We start from the raw sequence: 6,298 nt of genomic DNA, 5'->3' as shown, positions 1-6,298 counted from the left end.
TGCTTAGTTTCTGTGTTTCTGATATTTGGTCTCTCTCTGAACCTCTTTTAAAAAACACTTCAGGTTCATGAGGAACTGTTCTGGGAAAGGATCTTCGTGACCCAGTCAGAGTGGCTCTCTTAGTGGGACAAGGAACTGTTTCAGAAGGCAAGGTGTTGTAGTGAAGCTGTTCATTGGTTCCGGCTGCTCAGCCCCAAAATAATCACACAGAAACCATATTACTTAAATCATTGCTTGGCCCATTAGCTCTAGCTTCTTATTAGCTAACTCTTACATATAAATTTAACCCATCTCCATTAATCTGTGTATCGCCACATGTCTGTCTCTGGCGGAGCTACATGGCTTCTCTCTAACTCTGCCTCCTCCCAGCATTCTGCTTTGTTTTCCCCACCTAGCTCTGTTCCCCTATAGCTCTGCTATAGGCCCAAAGCAGTTCCTTATTAACCAATGATATGCACAGCCTATAGAGGGGAATCCCACATCACTAAGGTGTATTTTTTATGCTCATGACAAATTCACGAACTATCAGAGACAAAGAGATCCACAGAGATCAAGTGTTCCGTCCTCTAATTCCGTGGAGGTCACACGCTCCAACTCTGTTTTTCAAGTTCTGGGATCACAGATGTGTAGCACCTCACCGCATGTGACTGAGTTTTAAATCCCATCCGTGTTCAACACAATAAAGTGTCATATCAGCTCACTGACTAGAGATGCCAAGGACTAGAGAGATTGGGGAAAATAGGTTATACAAATAGGAACAATAATTAGTGTATTAACCACTTTTGTTAACGTAGCCAGAATTATCTCATAGAAGAAAACTTAGGGGGGTTTATTTTGGCTCATGATTTTAAAGAGTTTAGTCCATGACAGTGGGGAGCCGCAGAGGCACAGTTCAGGGACAAGGAGTCTGTGGAGCCTGTCACGGCAGCATGAACAGCAGTGGGAGTCTATGGAGGCTGCTGGTCATGCTGCTGTGAGCCAATAAACAGAGACCGTAGTGGTCTGCTTCCAGCAGCAGGGCTTTGCTTCCTCCAGGTCCTGTGCCCCCCATCAAGGCTCTAGGGGACATTCCAGACTCAACTCATGATAATAAGACAATTATAGACATTTTAGTAGCGAAAGTGGAGTTCAATAGATGTATGCTATCACAGGGCCAAGGAAATGGAGCTATTGATCTAGAGGTTTAAATCCAGCCACCACATCATCAAAGAGTGAGGTCTAACAAGTGAATCTGTCTCAAACCAGTGAAGTGAAAAGTGAAAAAAGCTAAGACTCAAGCCTGAAAGGGGGAAAAAAGGAGGGGTTGAAGCAAGAAAAGTGTGGAGCAAAGGAAGTGGCCAATATGTGGTTGTTTTGATAATAATTAGTTCTCTGTCTGTCTGTCTGTCTGTCTGTCTCTCTCTCTCTCTCTGTGTGTGTGTGTATGTGTGTGTGTGTGTGTGTTTAACTGCATGTATCCAAAGGCATAAGGCATGTTTGTGAAAGGTTAGAAGACAATTTTCATAACCTAGTCTTTCCTCCCATCACATGTGCCTTTGAGGTTGGACTCTGTCAGACTGACAGCAAGTGTCCTTATCCACTGAGCCATACCATTGACTTCATTCATTTTTATTATTGTAATAACTAAAATATATGATTATTTGCATATTAACAATTACATTAAATATAATAAGTAAAATCTTTCAGGTCCTCTGGAAGGGTAGCAACTGCTCTTAGCCACCGAGCTATCTTTTCAGTGTTAATAGTAACACAGTTTTATAAATGATGAAACTACTATGATAGGTAATGATGACGTGTAAGATAAAACAGAGTGTGTAAGGATTAGTGCACATGGTGGTTCTTGTCTTCGACAAGGCAGGGTAGAGACAGGTAATTGAGACAATTGATTTTTACCCTGAGGTTGCATTTTAATAGCATGAGTAGCCATTGCAAGAGTGGAAATATAACGCATGCTTTTCTTAACAAATATAGGCTTTTGAACTATCAAATCATTAAAGAGGAAACAAGCAGAAGAAATACAATACGATTAAATAATGGGCTTACTAAATATCACAGGGAAGCTGTTAGGGAAATAGGCCTGGGCCTTGGAAGACCAGATTCCAAGGCCTGCATTCTCCTCTCTGTAGATCCTCTGTCAATATATTGACCACCCCTGAATGTCTTAGAGAATAAATCAGATCGGTATCTTTGGCTGCCTTTAAGACTGTTTTTAGGGGCCAGGGGAGGGTCAAATAGCTCAACAGATGAGATGTTTGTTTCACAAGCAGGTAACCTTATCCAGACTTCTAGAAGCCAAGTACAACTCTGCGAGTTGTGGTGTGTACCCTCACCTTGGTGCTAGTGACGGAGGCTGGAAGAGACACCAGGAGCTGCTGGCAAGCCAGCCCAGCTGAAACAGTGAGTTCAGGGTGGACTATGAAATCCTGGGTCCAAAATTAAGGCAAAGAACAATAGAAGATACCAGCATTCATCAGGCCTCTCTGGCGTCACAGAACCAATGGGATGAGTATGTATGTGTATTGTGTGATCTTTGTACACTGTGTGAAGATGTACTTGCTGTGATTGGTGTATAAAAAAGGCTGCATAGCCAATAGCTAGGCAAGAGGTATAGGTGGGGTTTCCAGGGAGAGAAAGGAAGAGAAGAGGAATCTAGGAGCATAGGAGACATAGAGACAGAGGAAACAGTAAGATAAAAGAGAGGTAACTCCATGTGATAGAACATAGATTAATATAAATGGGTTAAGTTCATTGTTTGACTTAAGATAAATTAACTGTTAAGTTACAAGAGCTAGTTGAGACAATTCTAAGCTAAAAGCCAAGCTTTTGTAATTAACAAGAAGTCTTTGAGTCATTATTTTTAATCTTGTGGCCCAAAGAAAATATGACTGAGAAGTTATGCCTTTGTTTCCACAAGAAGCAAAAAGTTATGATTCTCTTCAAAATTAGTAAAGTTCATATTTGACTGGGGAAGACCTCCTGAAGGTCTTGGCTACAGACATGAAGAAAAAACCATGAAGAACTACAGGACAGTTGGCACATGTGCTGACACCTCTACTATGGGAACAGCTCTGAGCCTGGAAGAGACATGGCAAATCTTGTTGACTAAAGGGTCGTCATGACTTACTATTACATGCCATTCTTTCATACAGCATGGTTAGAGGTTTGGTTATACAGTACAAACAAACCTAAAGTTAACAGATGCCTTTTTCATGCTCAAACATAAAACAAAAACATCACCTATAAGTGACTTGTGCACATCACACATTGCATAATTATGTTAATGCAGATATATACATGTTACCTTTAAAAGTCTGTGTGTTCAATGGAGTACTACACAGCAGAAAAAATAATGGCATCTTGAAATTTGCAGGCAAATGGATGGAGCTAGGAAACATCATTTTGAGTGAGGTAACCCAGACCCAGAAAGACAATTATCATATGTACTTACTTATAAGTGGTTTTTAAACATAAACTAAGGAAAACCAGCCCACAAATCACAATCCCAGAGAATCTAGACAACCATGAGGACCCTAAGCGAGACATATATGGATCTAATCTACATGGGAAGTAGAGAAAGGCAAGATCTCCTGAGTAAATTGGGAGCATGGGGACCTTGGGGGAGGGTTGAAGGGGAAGGGAGAGGCAGGGAGGAGAGCGGAGAAAAATGTAGAGCTCAATAAAATCATTTAAAAAGTGTGTGTGTTTTCAGAGAAAGAAAAATCAGACACCAATAAAGACAAACAGCCCAAGTGATCCAGCCTCTCTTGCAGTTTCATCAAAATTCTACACATAGAACAACTTCCAAGCTAGCTGAGGTAGCACACCCTCACAGCCTATCCCGTCAGTGCTTCAGGTAAACGCTACACTTCCCTATCACACAGAGACTGAACAAAAAATACTACAGCTGGCTAGACTTGACCATCATTCCGATATTCTTAGGGTTCCCGAAAGACACCGTCAGCCCCCAGACAACAAGAAAGAGTCTAGAGAACATGACACCTATATTTCCAAGAGGTGAGTTGGTGGTTTTTGGTCAGTCTGTGGGTAATAGATGTTTGTCATCATTTGGGGGACAGTGGTTACAGTTATTATTGGCAGTGGTCAGAAAAAAAAGCTAAACAAAGGAGATAAGATTCAGTAATCTATTTCTGAAGGGAAAAGGGGGGAATATATGTATACTTTTTGTTCATTTACACTTTTTCTTTTGAGAATTGCGTGTTGAATGAATTTGCCCACTCACCGATTAGATGTCTCTTATTTTGCTGTTTCTAACATTTTAAATTATAGCTCTCTTGCTATAGATTTCCTGTTATATTTGTAGTTAGTAAATGATTCCCCAGTCTGTAGCTTATGTCTTTACTAAGTCTGTCCTTTGCAATTCAGAACTTTTAAACTGCAATTTCCCTGGACATTTGCTGCAGCGATTGACTGAGCTACATGAATTCTTTTCAGAAGGCCCTGCCTATCTCTGCACCGTGCTCTCCTGATATTTCCCTCTATCAGCTTTAATGTTGCAGGTCTTAATAGCTTTGGTCCATTTCAAACAGATGGTAATAAAATGTGATGGATAGGGATATAGTCTCATTATTTCAGATGTGGGTATCCTGTTTTCTACCTCCATTTCACAAGAACCATCTTTGCTCCAATGTATGTGTTTGATACCACAGAAGTGATAATCGTAGCTGCTGTGAGTCCATTTCTAGACACTTTTCTCCATTGGTCCCCTTATCTGTTTTGTGTCAGTTATTCCTTGTGTGAATTTTCCTGTTTATTCAAAATAGGATAGTGTTGGAAGCTGTGAACCCCCTAGATCCTGAATTTCCAGTAAACAACTTGTAATTCTTGCAGCTGCTCTGAGCACGAGATGCTCAGGAGTTCCTGATGGCAGGGGAGTGGTTTCTGGTGGTTTGACTGGGGCGTGGTTATCAGTTAAGGATCCCTATATAAGCGGCTCTGGTACACAATAAAGGAGGCACTCCCGTTCCAAGGATGACCCGTGTCTCTGTCTGTGTGTTTGTGTGTGTTTCAGTCTCCAGCCCCTTGCCTGGTTCACAAACTGTATGGAGCACAGATGGGCATGGTGCACTACAGGGTAGCAATTATAGACCAAAGATTTCACCCAACTTTACCCTTGAAGCATTTATTTTTTTAACAAGGGACTATTAGGGTTTGAAACTGTTCCACCACTGCTCCAAGTTAGCATCAATTAGTCTTGGAATTCATCACCATAGGGGATACATTTAAAGAGTTAATGAAATCCAATATATTACAAAAATATATCAATTGTATCAATATAACAATGTTGGTAGAAGATGCTATACCTATAGCCTGTTTTATTTTATAGTCATTTTTTATAACTCACCCTGTCCTCAAGTCAAAAGACTCTGCTACGGGGCTGTTCTATATCTCGCCAATCCTGGAGGGCTCAGCGGGAGTAGCTCGCCTTGGCTACTCCTCCTTTGGATAAAGGGAGTGGTCAGGACATACTCTTGCTTTCCGTGCCTGCCACTGGAGCGAGTTTTCTGTTCTGACAGGCTCTGAGGCACTACTGTACCGATCAGCCAACCTGACTGCTGAAAACACTGTGGGTTGGACAAATAGTCTGTGGATGCAGGGAGAGTTGTTCTTCTTTGGAGACTAGCCATAGGTAAGGAATGTATTCACTTGTGGTTGGCCCCATTTGGGTGAGCATATGGACAGCATTAACTGGTCTCAGGGGCTATTTAAAACCAAGTCGAACAACAGCGTTTCTGGGTCTTGGACTCAGGTCACCAGGCGCGAGTAGGAAATGCGTGTACCTGTTGAGTCACCTCTCGATGAACCATCTCAAGATTCCCTAACTACGTCTCAGGCTGGAGCACTGGGGACTTTTTCCATAGTCAGGGCTGACTACCATGAAACCAATGTCACTTGACTTACCTTGTGGAAATGTTTTAAACTCCTTCTCCTAGGGAAGCCAGGAGGACTGATTTCTCATCCTTGCTGCTTAACCCTTTTCTTCTTGTTTACAATTCTTTAATTAGTTATTTGAGATGTCGTACAATGTGTTTTGGTTCTACTCAGCCCTCCCCCAATTCTTTCCATCTCCTTTACCTTCACTATACTATCAAGATTGGCTCTCTCTCTCTCTCTCTCTCTCTCTCTCTCTCTCTCTCTCTCTCCCACACACACACACACACACACACCATGCTAAGTCCAGTAGTCTATTTATTCTTGGATGTGTGGCCTCCCCCTGGAACACGGCAGACTGACCAGAAGCTATACTCGTGTGGAAAACTGATTCTTCCTCACCTAGCAC

This window comes from Myodes glareolus, chromosome 11 (genome assembly GCF_982192425.1).
Source record: "Myodes glareolus chromosome 11, mMyoGla1.1, whole genome shotgun sequence".
Taxonomy (NCBI): Eukaryota; Metazoa; Chordata; class Mammalia; order Rodentia; family Cricetidae; genus Myodes; species Myodes glareolus.
Note: the sequence above shows the minus strand (reverse complement) of the source record.